Consider the following 14,236-nt stretch of genomic DNA (forward strand, 5'->3'; position numbering starts at 1 on the left):
GTCTATACCTCCATCTACACTGTCATCTCGATGTGCTGACAGACGTGCACAGTCGGATAATTTCTTTTCAAAATTTCTTAAAAAAATGCAAAAAAACCTCCATAGATGACAAGATCCAGCATGTGAAGAGAGAGACAAACAAACAGAGAAAGTAAATAAGATTGAGAGAGAGAAGAAGAACTCACCTTCTTTGCTTGTTCCAACAGGTGGCGGCTAGGTTGCAAGCTCCTTGTCCTCCTTCTCCCTTCCCTTGGTAAGTTGCTTGAATCTTCTTCTCTTCCTTGCTATTTGGCTCTTATTCTTTACTCTTTGGCTTTTCTTTCCTCCTGTCCTCTTTTTACTCTTATTTCCTTGCCTCATTGTCTTCATGAAGTGATAGATAGACATGAGTAGTGATGTTGAGCTCGAACTGTAGAAAACGCAGGAAAGCACAGGTTTGAAAAGAAAGCCACAAATTTTTTTAAATTTTTCTATACCTGCATGGCGCTTCTATAAGCGTGTGTAATTTCGCGTATATATGCGCAGATAATGCCTATTATATGCGCCTACACACGCGCAGGAACAATTTAGGGAATCAATGCATGCATTTAGGGAATCAATGGACCTATGTGGTGACATATATAAAAAAGCTTGAGGATAAGAGATAACACATTGGCAAGTCAATTGGCATATATGTAGTGACTTACTAGACCATCCCACTTACAATTCCATGCAAGTATCAATAGGTTGATAAAGCACGAATGGTTTTTAGCTAGAGAGAGATAATGCAATGAAGGTGTATACGAAAGAGATAGAGAAAGGCATATTATCCATCAAAATCAATCAAAGATATGTACATGAAGTGACTTGATATAGTAATTAAAGTATCGTCATTTTTAGGATGCTCCATTGACTTCTGTAAGTTCCTATAACCTTGAAGTAGAATATAGCCAACCACACTGTCCATGGAAGGAAAACTTGGCCTCATCAAATTAACCAAGTTAATTTACTTATACATTTCATAGATAAGAGATTTGTAGTTGGCTTGTTGGTATTAGTCACCAACAAGTGGACACACTGGCTAAAGATGATGAAAAGAGGACATGTGCACATTGGCTACATGTGGTCCACCTTATCTAAAATTATATGTGAGCTATAACTGCACCTTGACATGATTGGAATAGCTTGCACATGCACAAGCCAACTCATTTACATCAATCTACTCATGCTATGAATTGGCATGCATGGCTAGGTTAAGTGCACAACAAATGAGACATGTGAGTGTATTGATCAGTTCTCTCTCTCTCTCTTGTCAAGAATCGCGTGGTGGAGGGGGTTGCTCAAGATGCTGCGCCGAACACACACAAAATGCACAAGGAGAAGCTCACTCAAGAGACAAGAAGAGAGATGGAGGCCAAAACGTTTTCTTGCTGATTTCTTCTTCTTCTTCCACACTCTTTACAATGTACACAAAGTAGAGATAAGATACAACATAAAAGGAAAGTGGCCTACTAAGTCAAACAATTCATAACCGACCACACTAGTCGACTGGCGCTATAACTATGCCAGCTGTAAATAGGTGTAACAACCTGAATATAATAAGTAATGAGTCAGTGGCCGTGTGAGAGTCATAATGACCACCGGTGTGCTAAGTGTAGACATGTGAACCCATCTAACCAGGCGGTCCATCATCCATGTCCGCATGTGTTGAGCTTGTCATCTCAACACTTCCCCTCAAGCTCAACTGCATCTCTGCAACTCCAAGTAAGCTTCGAAAATTTTGAAGCTTCTCTGTACCCACTGCCTTCGTGAAGATATCAGCTATCTGATCCTGTGTGCTGACATACACCAAGTCAATCTCACCTGCTAGTACCTTCTCTCTCACAAAGTGGTAGTGTACCTCGATATGTTTTGTCCTGGCATGGAACACAGGGTTCCTAGCCAACTGTATACTGCTCATGTTGTCACAATAAATGACAACTGGACCTTCCACCTGCACATCCAAATCAGCCAGTAACTTTTGCAGCTATACTACCTCACATGCTGCAACAGCAGCACCTCTATACTCAGCCTCTGTACTCGACAAAGCAACTGTAGATTGCTTTTTGCTGCTCCATGCAACTGCTGCACTACCAAGAGAGAACATGTATCCGCTGGTAGATCTTCTATCAGACATACTACCAGCCCAATCTGCATCTGTGTATCCAAACACCTGTACATCTATACCTGCCTCATAGAAAAGTCCATAATCTAATGTGGACTTCACATATCTCAATATGCGTCTGACTGCATCCAAATGTGGCTTTCTAGGTACTTGCATAAACTGACTCACAAGACCAACAGCGTAGCTCAAGTCTGGCCTTGTAATGGTCATGTAGATCAAACTCCCCACTATCCTCCTGAACATAGTAGGGTCTTCTATCTCATCCCCAACATCAGCACTCAACTTTACATTTTGCTCCAACGGGACTGAAAGTGGTTTGCATGCAGTCATACCATACTTGGACAACATATCCAAGCCATACTGTCTTTGGAACAGCCATATACCATCATCACATCTGATCACCTCAATGCCAAGGAAGTACCTTAGTTCACCTAAATCCTTCATCTCAAACTTCATCTTCAAACAGCCCTTGACTTCAGCAATCCCACTGTAATATTTCCGTTTGAAATATTACTAGACCAACCTCCCGCGCATCGTAAATTTGTGAAAAGGTTATCTCCATTTCCGGTAGCTAATTTATGATCGTACGCGAGAAATGGAGTACTCTGCATTGGTAAATCGGGACCGAAGAATCATGACCTCTCAACTGGCAAAACGGGACCGAGGGTTAAATAACCCGCATAGCCATAGGTAAACAGCCTCTTGGGAAGAGGTCAAGAGGATAAGGTAATTGCAAATTTTTTTTATTACTTTCCCCAGCCAAGCGTGGCTGAGGGAAGGGGGATGGACTGAAATAGGGGAAATAGGAGAGGTGGAGGAAGAGGAGCCATGCAGGCACCACGTGGGGGGAGGGAGACCTTACCCCCCCTCCCTATAAATACCCCCTCTAAGGGGTGAGGAGGGGGGGAAGAAAAGAAGGCCATGCTGCAGCCGCGGCTGCCGCCTTATGACGCCACGCAGGCCACCTTCGTCGCCGCTATGAGGACCGCCAGGCTGCTGCCTGTTGCCGCCGCCCATCCCACCGCCATCATCATCAATTCCTCTCCTTCCATCATTACTCCCCCCTCCACGTCACTCTGTCCAGAAGCAGAAGCTTCTTGGAATCTTCCTTAGAAGCTTCTAAGGATAAGGCTCCCATGAGCCTTGTGCACACGATTTTTCCCCCGGGTTCTTAAAACCCACACCTTGTAAAGGGGCATTCCTGCGCAAGGGAGAACTAGATAGATTTTAAGGTTGTCTTTCCAAGCTTGGAAGGAGTTCAGAGATCACATAAAGGTAAGGACAATCTGCGGAGTCCGTATTCACGTCTGCAATGGCTCCCAAGAAGTTGCAAGGCGCGCCTGCGGAAGGTTCATCTTCTAGCATTCAAGTGGACATCTCCCCGAGCCCACAGACCCAGGTTTTTATGATTTTTGATTCTACGCAAAAGTAATGCATTAGGTATGATAACTCTCACGGAATAGAAAGCATCTATGCATGTTCAAATTTACCAAGCCAAAGTAAGAGGCAATTGAGGAAAATTTGTCTAATTGATCGATTACTAGAATTATCTCATGGCATGAAATGGAGTTATTAACATTCTCAATATGATGAACGTGAGTTGTCTATCCATCGTACGACCTTAGTATTATGTTGCCTTATCATGCATTTCAAATTAGCGAGCCTAGAACACCTACCGCCTATCATTATATGGCTGAAGTTATTAAGTGTATTTTTGACTAGTCATGGAAAGAATAGGCATATGTTGCAATTTAGGAAAAATCTTTATTGTAATGGTTCTTGGGGAAAAGTTGTTAACACCCGTAGGAGGTTATCCGAAAAGTAATGGTGGTGTATCAAAAATGAATCTATGGATTGACATGTGGCATGTGCTTGCAAGAAAGAATATACCAACACTAACTCTACAATAACCTCATTTAACTACGTTGTAGTTATGAAATGGTTGCATGTTGCACTTTCATCGTGCATAAAATTGATTCATCAAGTGTTGCATTTGGGAAAGGTTGCAGAATTTAAACAAAGCATGAGATTCTAAAGTGTGGATAACAAGGTAGTAGTCATGATTATTTGAAGTAAGTCCTAGTAGGTCCTAAGAAAGTTGGTATCCAGCTTATCATGTATTTTTACTTTACCAATAAAAGATAGAGTGAGTCACATGTTTACGTGTATTGTGGTAGTCGAAACCATTTTTCTTCTTTAGATCTAGTTTATTGTCTCTAGGGAGGGATTCATCCTTGTCGCGAGACAAGCATAGTGAATTACCCAAATCACCTAGCCGCAAAGGATTCGTATCGGCATGGTTCAGTCAATACGATAGATACCCCAAACACTAACTAGGGATTAGCACGTTAAGGATTCGACCAAGTTTTCCAATTGTCGCTAAGTCGAAACCTTCATGCCCAATAGTCCTAACCACATTCCCAAGATGTTGAGTTAATTGGATGCTCATGCAAACAATAGTCTAGGGTTCCTACCTTAAGGACCAATCGCTCAAAATGATGAAACTCGAATTGAGTTGGAACCCTAGGACTAAACGTTGTCGATCTAGTGAAATTAGGGATGGGACGGGTAAAAAGACACCCTAAACCCTGCATCTCGTCTGAAGATAATTCCGTGACCAGAAAACGCCATTCAATAGGTGAAATGGTCTCTTGGAATGGAGGCGACACTTGTGCAACAAGTTGCAACGTCGCATAGCCTTGTGGTTTGATCGCAAGGAAGTTTTGCCATTCCTTGGAATGGGGTTGGCAGGTTCTTGCGCAAGTTTAACTTGCAAGGGGTTGGTTAGTCATCCTGTTACATCGCCCTCATTAGGGAAAAATTTGCCAAGTTAAGGGAAGTTAAGTAATTGCTCGGACGCAAATGATTAATCAATAAATTAAAGCGACATGCCCGCCGGGATTTACTATTAATAAAACCTAAAGCATTGGATAAGTTGGGTTAACAGGGTATGACCCTAACCCAAAGACAATAGGAATCTTGCCAAGTTGCAACTGATTCCGGATCGAATGCTGGATGCATTCGGAGAGAAGGATTCACTCCTTAACAGTTTGCCAACTAAACAACCACTGGAATTGATTGTGCTTGTAACAGTTTAGAAAGCACTGTTTGCATTGTTTGTTCAAGGAACTAAAGGATGAAAGATATATAAATGCTTCAGGTTGAAGGCCTGAAGGGAGTGGCAGCTCAGTTACCCCCGACTGCCTGCCTGACCCTAACCAAGGGGGTTGTTGACCGCGCCGGGAACGTGGACCGAACCCGCCGCGAGAGGTCTTTCCGTTGAGCTCTACTTGGAGCAGGAGGACGCTTGGGTGCCAGGGGGGCTCTGGCCGTAAATCCCTCGCCTTCCGGGTCCTGCACAAGAGGCTGACGTGACTCGGGATTGGATCTCGAGGCCCGCATACTAGTCTACGGGCAGAAGCTTGGAATAGTGATCCCTAGCGGATTACTGGATAGCCTTCGGGCAGATTATGGACAAGCCTACGGGCGGAACTCCTTGTATTTCAAAGATAAAATGATGAAATGCTAATAAAGAAGTTGTTTGATACTGTTTTTCTATGTCACGTGATAAAATTACGTGAAGGAACCAGTACCTAACAGGGTTAATTAAAGAAGCTGATTGCTATATGTCAAATTAAATGTGTTAGATAATTACATAACTAAAACAAACTGAGGAAAGTGCGGAGGATGGGCCATGGGTCCGTCCTACGGTTGGGTGGTCCCGATTAGCCGGGAACTTTTCTCAAAAATCTCGAAGAACAGCGGGATGACCATCATTATCAAAGCGAATAATGAGAGCGATAACCTAGAGTTACGTCTTACCCGATTTACGCTGTTTTAGGGGAACGGAATGGGACTATGCCTTATGGCAGAGAGGTTGAGCCTTGCCTCCCTCTCGTTTCCCATTCTCCTTGAACCAAGTGCAGCGTGAATCCGCTTCAGACCTGGCGTTTCTGCGTAAAGTAGTTCGCTCGGGTCTGACGCTAGTTGCTGCTAGCTAATGACCAAAGAAGAAAACCCAAATTCAGGTCGATCCTAAGTGGGAACGGCCAGGATACTTTCGCTACGGGGCAGACACGGGAAGACCTAGATTGCAAAACCTGTAACATTCCATGGGAGTGCCGGGCGGAGTTTTCTAGACATCCTTTCCGATGGACTGCTAAGACGTGTCCTGGATGATCCTAGTGGACACGTTAGAGTTGGTATCAGAGCCAACCAACAAAGGACTTGTTTTTAGGAAATTTTAATAAGACGAAGTAAAGCAAATGCTACTATCCCAAACATTTCCTTACTTTCAATGCTGTCTTGCAGAATTGTGAAGCGTGGAACAAATTCTTAGTGTTCCGAGTCATGTTTATGACCGCGATGCATTCCACGGATTATCGACAAAGGGTTGAGCTGATGAACATCCTAGACCGCATTTACAATCCACCGCCTGTGTACGTGGAATGGAGATGGATGGGTGTTACAGGGATCTATTACATAACTGCCTATCAACCTGCGTACCTTCAAATTAACTTGAAGAGAATCAAGTGGATGGAGGATTTGAAGATCGTAAAGCTGTTCGTCTTTGTTGAGGCTCACGCGAACGCGTCCCTACAGGTCGGGGGTCGAAGGGTTAACCAGAATAAGTATGTGTACGGAGAAGTGATTCAAAGAATCCCTGCCGACCGAATCAAGGTTTTGGGGCGTCATGTGAAGAAGGGATATCAAAGGAAAAGATACCCTAATCTTCCAATGAACTATCGATTCCTGAAAATCGATGACCCCAATCCGTACTACTACTCAGTTCCTGTAGCTGAATGCAATAATATCTTATTCTCTTTGAATTAATGTATCAACTTGTTCCATCGCCCCAAGAAATAATTGTACCTCGAAAGGGCCATGCTGATATGAATGGAATAAAACTTTTTTTTCCGATTGTCTTGACTGTAAATATTGATAAAGAAGTAAAGTGAATTGGTCACTTGGCTGAATGAATACGTGGACGTAGTTTCTGAAGAGTTAACAAAACTCCCACTTCAAAGAGAAGTAGATCATGAGATCAAGCTAGTAATAGGAGCTGCGCCAATTGCGAAGAGACCCTACAGAATGTCTATACCGGAAGCAATTGAGCTGAAAGGAACAATTCAAGAAACTGCTAGATCAGGGCTACATCCGCCGTCCTAGCAGTTCACCTTGGGAAGCACCAGTACTGTTCCAGAAAAGAAAAGATGGAACACTTCAACTATGTATTGATTACAGAGGGTTGAATCAATCAACAGTCAAGAACAAATATCATATTCCCAGAATAGATGAGCTTCTTGATAGTCTTCAGGGTGCCAAAATCTTCTCCAAGATTATCTTAGGTCTGGTTACTATCAGATAAGAATCAAGGAAGAAGATATCCCAAAGACGACCTTCAACACTAGATATGGACACTTTGAGTTCTAGCTATGTCATTAGGGCTTACGAATGTGCCTGCCACATTCAATAGGTTAATGAAGGATATCTTTAGACCATATCTTGATAAACTTTGTGCTCGTCTTCTTTGATGACACTCTAGACTATTCCAAACAGGAAGGAGATCATGAACCCCAACTTCAGATTTTCCTTGAGACAAGGAGGTCATACAAGCTGTATGCTAAGATGACGAAATGTGCATTCCCCAAACATCAAATTGGTTATCTGGGATTCATCATATCGGTAGAAGGAATCTCAGTGGAGCCAGCCTAAGTTAGAAATGTTCTAGGATGGCCAATTACCAACAACTGTCAAAGAAATACTCAGCTTCCTTGGATTGACAAGATGGTATGGGGTCTTCATCAAAAACTATGCTTTGATTGCAGCACCTTTGACAGAATTATTGAAGAAGCAAACATCCATTGCATGGTCAACTGCCGAACAAACTAGCTTTGATAGGTTGAAGCAAAGTTTGGTATCAGCACCGATCCTAAAACTTCTAGACCACAGTAAGGAGTAGAGGAAGTAACTGATACTAGCATGCTTATATAGAAAAGTCATCCTATAGCCAAATCTTCAAGAAACTGAAGATCCATGAAAAGAATCATGCTACCCATGATCTTGATGTCAAGCTTTGGAGACACTACTTGCTGGGTAACAAGTTTACACTAGTGACTGATCATAAAAAGTCTCAAGTGGAACTTTACCTAGAACAAGCTCAACATGAGGAAATGTCGGTGGATTGAAGTACTGGAGGGGTGTGACCTTAAGATCAAGTACCGAACTGGAAAGGAGAATGTAGTTGCTGATGCACTCAGTCGCAAGGCATTCCTTAATCTTGCAAAATCCATCAATAGCTAGATCTCTAGCCACAAAGGTGTCAATTCCGAACAACCCCATACTTGAGCTAGCTAGAGAGGAAGGATGCCATGATCTAGCCTATCAAAGGATGCTAAGGGAAGTCTCTATCGAGGACCAGGAACAAAAGCTAGAGGCTAAGTATCATGAATTCTCTGTCAATAGTGGACTTGTCTACTACAGAACAAGGCTAGGTATTCCAACAAGCTAGTCACTTAAGCAGAAGATATTATGGGAAGCTCATGATTCCCCTTTCGCAGGACATCCTGGCTATGCAAAAACTCTTAATGCAGTTAGGAAGAGCTACCATTGGGAGAGGCTCAAAGGTGACGTTCTCAAATATGTCAATGAATGTTTGTCTTGCCAACGTATCAAGGCTGAACATGTCATGATGCCAGGAAAATTGCAACCACTTGACATTCCCCAAATGAAATGGGAATTCATCAGTATGGATTTTGTGGTGGGCTTACCCCAAGTCCAAGGAGGATACAACTCCATTATGGTTGTAGTTGACATGCTTACCAAGGTTGCACACCTGATTCCAGTAAAGACAAACTATAAAGCCTCCGACATTGCAAGAGTGTTTATCAAGGAGATATTCAAGCTACATGGGTTACCTAGAAGGATTATTAGCGATCGAGATTCTCTCTTCACTTCACACTTCTGGAGAGCTATCTTTGAAGCTATTGGAACTCAACTCTGTTTTAGCACCGCCTACCATCCCCAAACGGATGGACAAACAGAGCGAGTAAATCAAATCATTGAGGATATGCTTAGGGCCTACTGCTGTCGGGAGCCGAAGAGGTGGATTCAGTACTTGCCGTTAGTGGAATTTGCCTACAATGCTTCTTACCAGCAGAGCATTCAAATGACCCCTTTCCAGGCATTGTATGGTCATGATTGTCGAAGTCCCCTAAACTTTTCTGATCCAACCCTAAGAGTTGAGGCTTCAAGACAAATGTTGGAAAACATGGATGACCAAATAAGGTCAATAAGACAAGACATACAAGCAGACAAAAAGGCATATGCGGATTTGAAACGCCAAGAGAGGATCTTCGGAGAAGGAGACGTGGTCTTCATTCGTGTACGCCCAAAAAGGAGTTCTCTATCTCTAGGGAGACTGCAAGAAGCTAAGTCCAACGTATTCTTGACCATACAAGATCCTTAAGTGCCTAGGACCTATTGCTGATAGATTGCAACTCCTTGAAAACCTAAAGGTTCATAATATATTCCATATCAACCTATTGAAGAAGTATGTACCTAATCCTAACCATGTGTTCGATGACCAACAAGTTGTAATGCCTAGTCAAGGAGTCCTTGAACTAAGCCATGACAGGATCTTAGATGTTAGGGGAGAGACAACTAAGATCCAGAAACTTGAGAGAATGCCTCGCCCAGTGGAAAGATTATCCCGAGGAGGATACCACTTGGGTGGATGATAAGCACTCTCAACCATAAATATCCCCAGTTCATCTCGAGATGAGGACATCTCGATTCCTCCAAGGGGGAGAGAATGTAATATTTCCGTTTGAAATATTACTAGACCAACCTCCCGCGCATCGTAAATTTGTGAAAAGGTTATCTCCATTTCCGGTAGCTAATTTATGATCGTACGCGAGAAATGGAGTACTCCGCATTGGTAAATCGGGACCGAAGAATCATGACCTCTCAACTGGCAAAACGGGACCGAGGGTTAAATAACCCGCATAGCCATAGGTAAACAGCCTCTTGGGAAGAGGTCAAGAGGATAAGGTAATTGCAAATTTTTTTTATTACTTTCCCCAGCCAAGCGTGGCTGAGGGAAGGGGGATGGACTGAAATAGGGGAAATAGGAGAGGTGGAGGAAGAGGAGCCATGCAGGCACCACGTGGGGGGAGGGAGACCTTACCCCCCCTCCCTATAAATACTCCCTTTAAGGGGTGAGGAGGGGGGGAAAAAAAGAAGGCCATGCTGCAGCCGCTGCTGCCGCCTTATGACGCCACGCAGGCCACCTTCGTCGCCGCTATGAGGACCGCCAGGCTGCCGCCTGTTGCCGCCGCCCATCCCACCGCCATCATCATCAATTTCTCTCCTTCCATCATTACTCCCCCCTCCACGTCACTCTGTCCAGAAGCAGAAGCTTCTTGGAATCTTCCTTAGAAGCTTCTAAGGATAAGGCTCCCATGAGCCTTGTGCACACGATTTTTCCCCCGGGTTCTTAAAACCCACACCTTGTAAAGGGGCATTCCTGCGCAAGGGAGAACTAGATAGATTTTAAGGTTGTCTTTCCAAGCTTGGAAGGAGTTCAGAGATCACATAAAGGTAAGGACAATCTGCGGAGTCCGTATTCACGTCTGCAATGGCTCCCAAGAAGTTGCAAGGCGCGCCTGCGGAAGGTTCATCTTCTAGCATTCAAGTGGACATCTCCCCGAGCCCACAGACCCAGGTTTTTATGATTTTTGATTCTACGCAAAAGTAATGCATTAGGTATGATAACTCTCACGGAATAGAAAGCATCTATGCATGTTCAAATTTACCAAGCCAAAGTAAGAGGCAATTGAGGAAAATTTGTCTAATTGATCGATTACTAGAATTATCTCATGGCATGAAATGGAGTTATTAACATTCTCAATATGATGAACGTGAGTTGTCTATCCATCGTACGACCTTAGTATTATGTTGCCTTATCATGCATTTCAAATTAGCGAGCCTAGAACACCTACCGCCTATCATTATATGGCTGAAGTTATTAAGTGTATTTTTGACTAGTCATGGAAAGAATAGGCATATGTTGCAATTTAGGAAAAATCTTTATTGTAATGGTTCTTGGGGAAAAGTTGTTAACACCCGTAGGAGGTTATCCGAAAAGTAATGGTGGTGTATCAAAAATGAATCTATGGATTGACATGTGGCATGTGCTTGCAAGAAAGAATATACCAACACTAACTCTACAATAACCTCATTTAACTACGTTGTAGTTATGAAAGGGTTGCATGTTGCACTTTCATCGTGCATAAAATTGATTCATCAAGTGTTGCATTTGGGAAAGGTTGCAGAATTTAAACAAAGCATGAGATTCTAAAGTGTGGATAACAAGGTAGTAGTCATGATTATTTGAAGTAAGTCCTAAGAAAGTTGGTATCCAGCTTATCATGTATTTTTACTTTACCAATAAAAGATAGAGTGAGTCGCATGTTTACGTGTATTGTGGTAGTCGAAACCATTTTTCTTCTTTAGATCTAGTTTATTGTCTCTAGGGAGGGATTCATCCTTGTCGCGAGACAAGCATAGTGAATTACCCAAATCACCTAGCCGCAAAGGATTCGTATGGGCATGGTTCAGTCAATACGATAGATACCCCAAACACTAACTAGGGATTAGCACGTTAAGGATTCTACCAAGTTTTCCAATTGTCGCTAAGTCGAAACCTTCATGCCCAATAGTCCTAACCACATTCCCAAGATGTTGAGTTAATTGGATGCTCATGCAAACAATAGTCTAGGGTTCCTACCTTAAGGACCAATCGCTCAAAATGATGAAACTCGAATTGAGTTGGAACCCTAGGACTAAACGTTGTCGATCTAGTGAAATTAGGGATGGGACGGGTAAAAAGACACCCTAAACCCTGCATCTCGTCTGAAGATAATTCCGTGACCAGAAAACGCCATTCAATAGGTGAAATGGTCTCTTGGAATGGAGGCGACACTTGTGCAACAAGTTGCAACGTCGCATAGCCTTGTGGTTTGATCGCAAGGAAGTTTTGCCATTCCTTGGAATGGGGTTGGCAGGTTCTTGCGCAAGTTTAACTTGCAAGGGGTTGGTTAGTCATCCTGTTACATCGCCCTCATTAGGGAAAAATTTGCCAAGTTAAGGGAAGTTAAGTAATTGCTCGGACGCAAATGATTAATCAATAAATTAAAGCGACATGCCCGCCGGGATTTACTATTAATAAAACCTAAAGCATTGGATAAGTTGGGTTAACAGGGTATGACCCTAACCCAAAGACAATAGGAATCTTGCCAAGTTGCAACTGATTCCGGATCGAATGCTGGATGCATTCGGAGAGAAGGATTCACTCCTTAACAGTTTGCCAACTAAACAACCACTGGAATTGATTGTGCTTGTAACAGTTTAGAAAGCACTGTTTGCATTGTTTGTTCAAGGAACTAAAGGATGAAAGATATATAAATGCTTCAGGTTGAAGGCCTGAAGGGAGTGGCAGCTCAGTTACCCCCGACTGCCTGCCTGACCCTAATCAAGGGGGTTGTTGACCGCGCCGAGAACGTGGACCGAACCCGCCGCGAGAGGTCTTTCCGTTGAGCTCTACTTGGAGCAGGAGGACGCTTGGGTGCCAGGGGCGGCTCTGGCCGTAAATCCCTCGCCTTCCGGGTCCTGCACAAGAGGCTGACGTGACTCGGGATTGGATCTCGAGGCCCGCATACTAGTCTACGGGCAGAAGCTTGGAATAGTGATCCCTAGCGGATTACTGGATAGCCTTCGGGCAGATTATGGACAAGCCTACGGGCGGAACTCCTTGTATTTCAAAGATAAAATGATGAAATGCTAATAAAGAAGTTGTTTGATACTGTTTTTCTATGTCACGTGATAAAATTACGTGAAGGAACCAGTACCTAACAGGGTTAATTAAAGAAGCTGATTGCTATATGTCAAATTAAATGTGTTAGATAATTACATAACTAAAACAAACTGAGGAAAGTGCGGAGGATGGGCCATGGGTCCGTCCTACGGTTGGGTGGTCCCGGTTAGCCGGGAACTTTTCTCAAAAATCTCGAAGAACAGCGGGATGACCATCATTATCAAAGCGAATAATGAGAGCGATAACCTAGAGTTACGTCTTACCCGATTTACGCTGTTTTAGGGGAACGGAATGGGACTATGCCTTATGGCAGAGAGGTTGAGCCTTGCCTCCCTCTCGTTTCCCATTCTCCTTGAACCAAGTGCAGCGTGAATCCGCTTCAGACCTGGCGTTTCTGCGTAAAATAGTTCGCTCGGGTCTGACGCTAGTTGCTGCTAGCTAATGACCAAACAAGAAAACCCAAATTCAGGTCGATCCTAAGTGGGAACGGCCAGGATACTTTCGCTACGGGGCAGACACGGGAAGACCTAGATTGCAAAACCCGTAACATTCCATGGGAGTGCCGGGCGGAGTTTTCTAGACATCCTTTCCGATGGACTGCTAAGACGTGTCCTGGATGATCCTAGTGGACACGTTACACCCACTATCACTATCACCTGTAATAATCAAGTCATCCACATAGATGACTATGATGACCAAACCTGCATCTCCCTTTCTCACATAAAGTGAGTGATCATCATCAGAAACATAAAAGCCAATATTGACAAGATACTCTCTGATCTTGTCAGACCATGCTCTAGGTGCTTGCTTGAGCCCATAGAGTGCCTTCTTCAACCTGCACACATACGTGGGATGCTCTAAATCTTCATAACCTGCTGGCTGATCCATATACACTTCTTCCTGCAAATCACCATGCAAGAAGGCATTCTTTATATCCATTTGCTGCAACCTCCAACCTTTGGCTGCTGCCAAAGCAATCACACATCTGACAGTTGTCATCCTAGCAACTGGACTGAAGGTTTCATCATAATCTATGCCATATGTCTGGGCATAGCCTTTTGCAACCAGCCTAGCTTTGTACCTGCTAATAGAACCATCTGCATTGTGCTTAATCTTATAAACCCACTTACATCCAATAGTTTTCTTTCCCTTCGGCAATGATACTAGATCCCAAGTCTTATTGGCCTCTAATGCAGCCATCTCCTCATCCATTGCTG

Source organism: Lygodium microphyllum, chromosome 17, assembly GCF_053477565.2.
Source record: "Lygodium microphyllum isolate KBCC chromosome 17, Lygodium_microphyllum_v1.1.10, whole genome shotgun sequence".
NCBI lineage: Eukaryota > Viridiplantae > Streptophyta > Polypodiopsida > Schizaeales > Lygodiaceae > Lygodium > Lygodium microphyllum.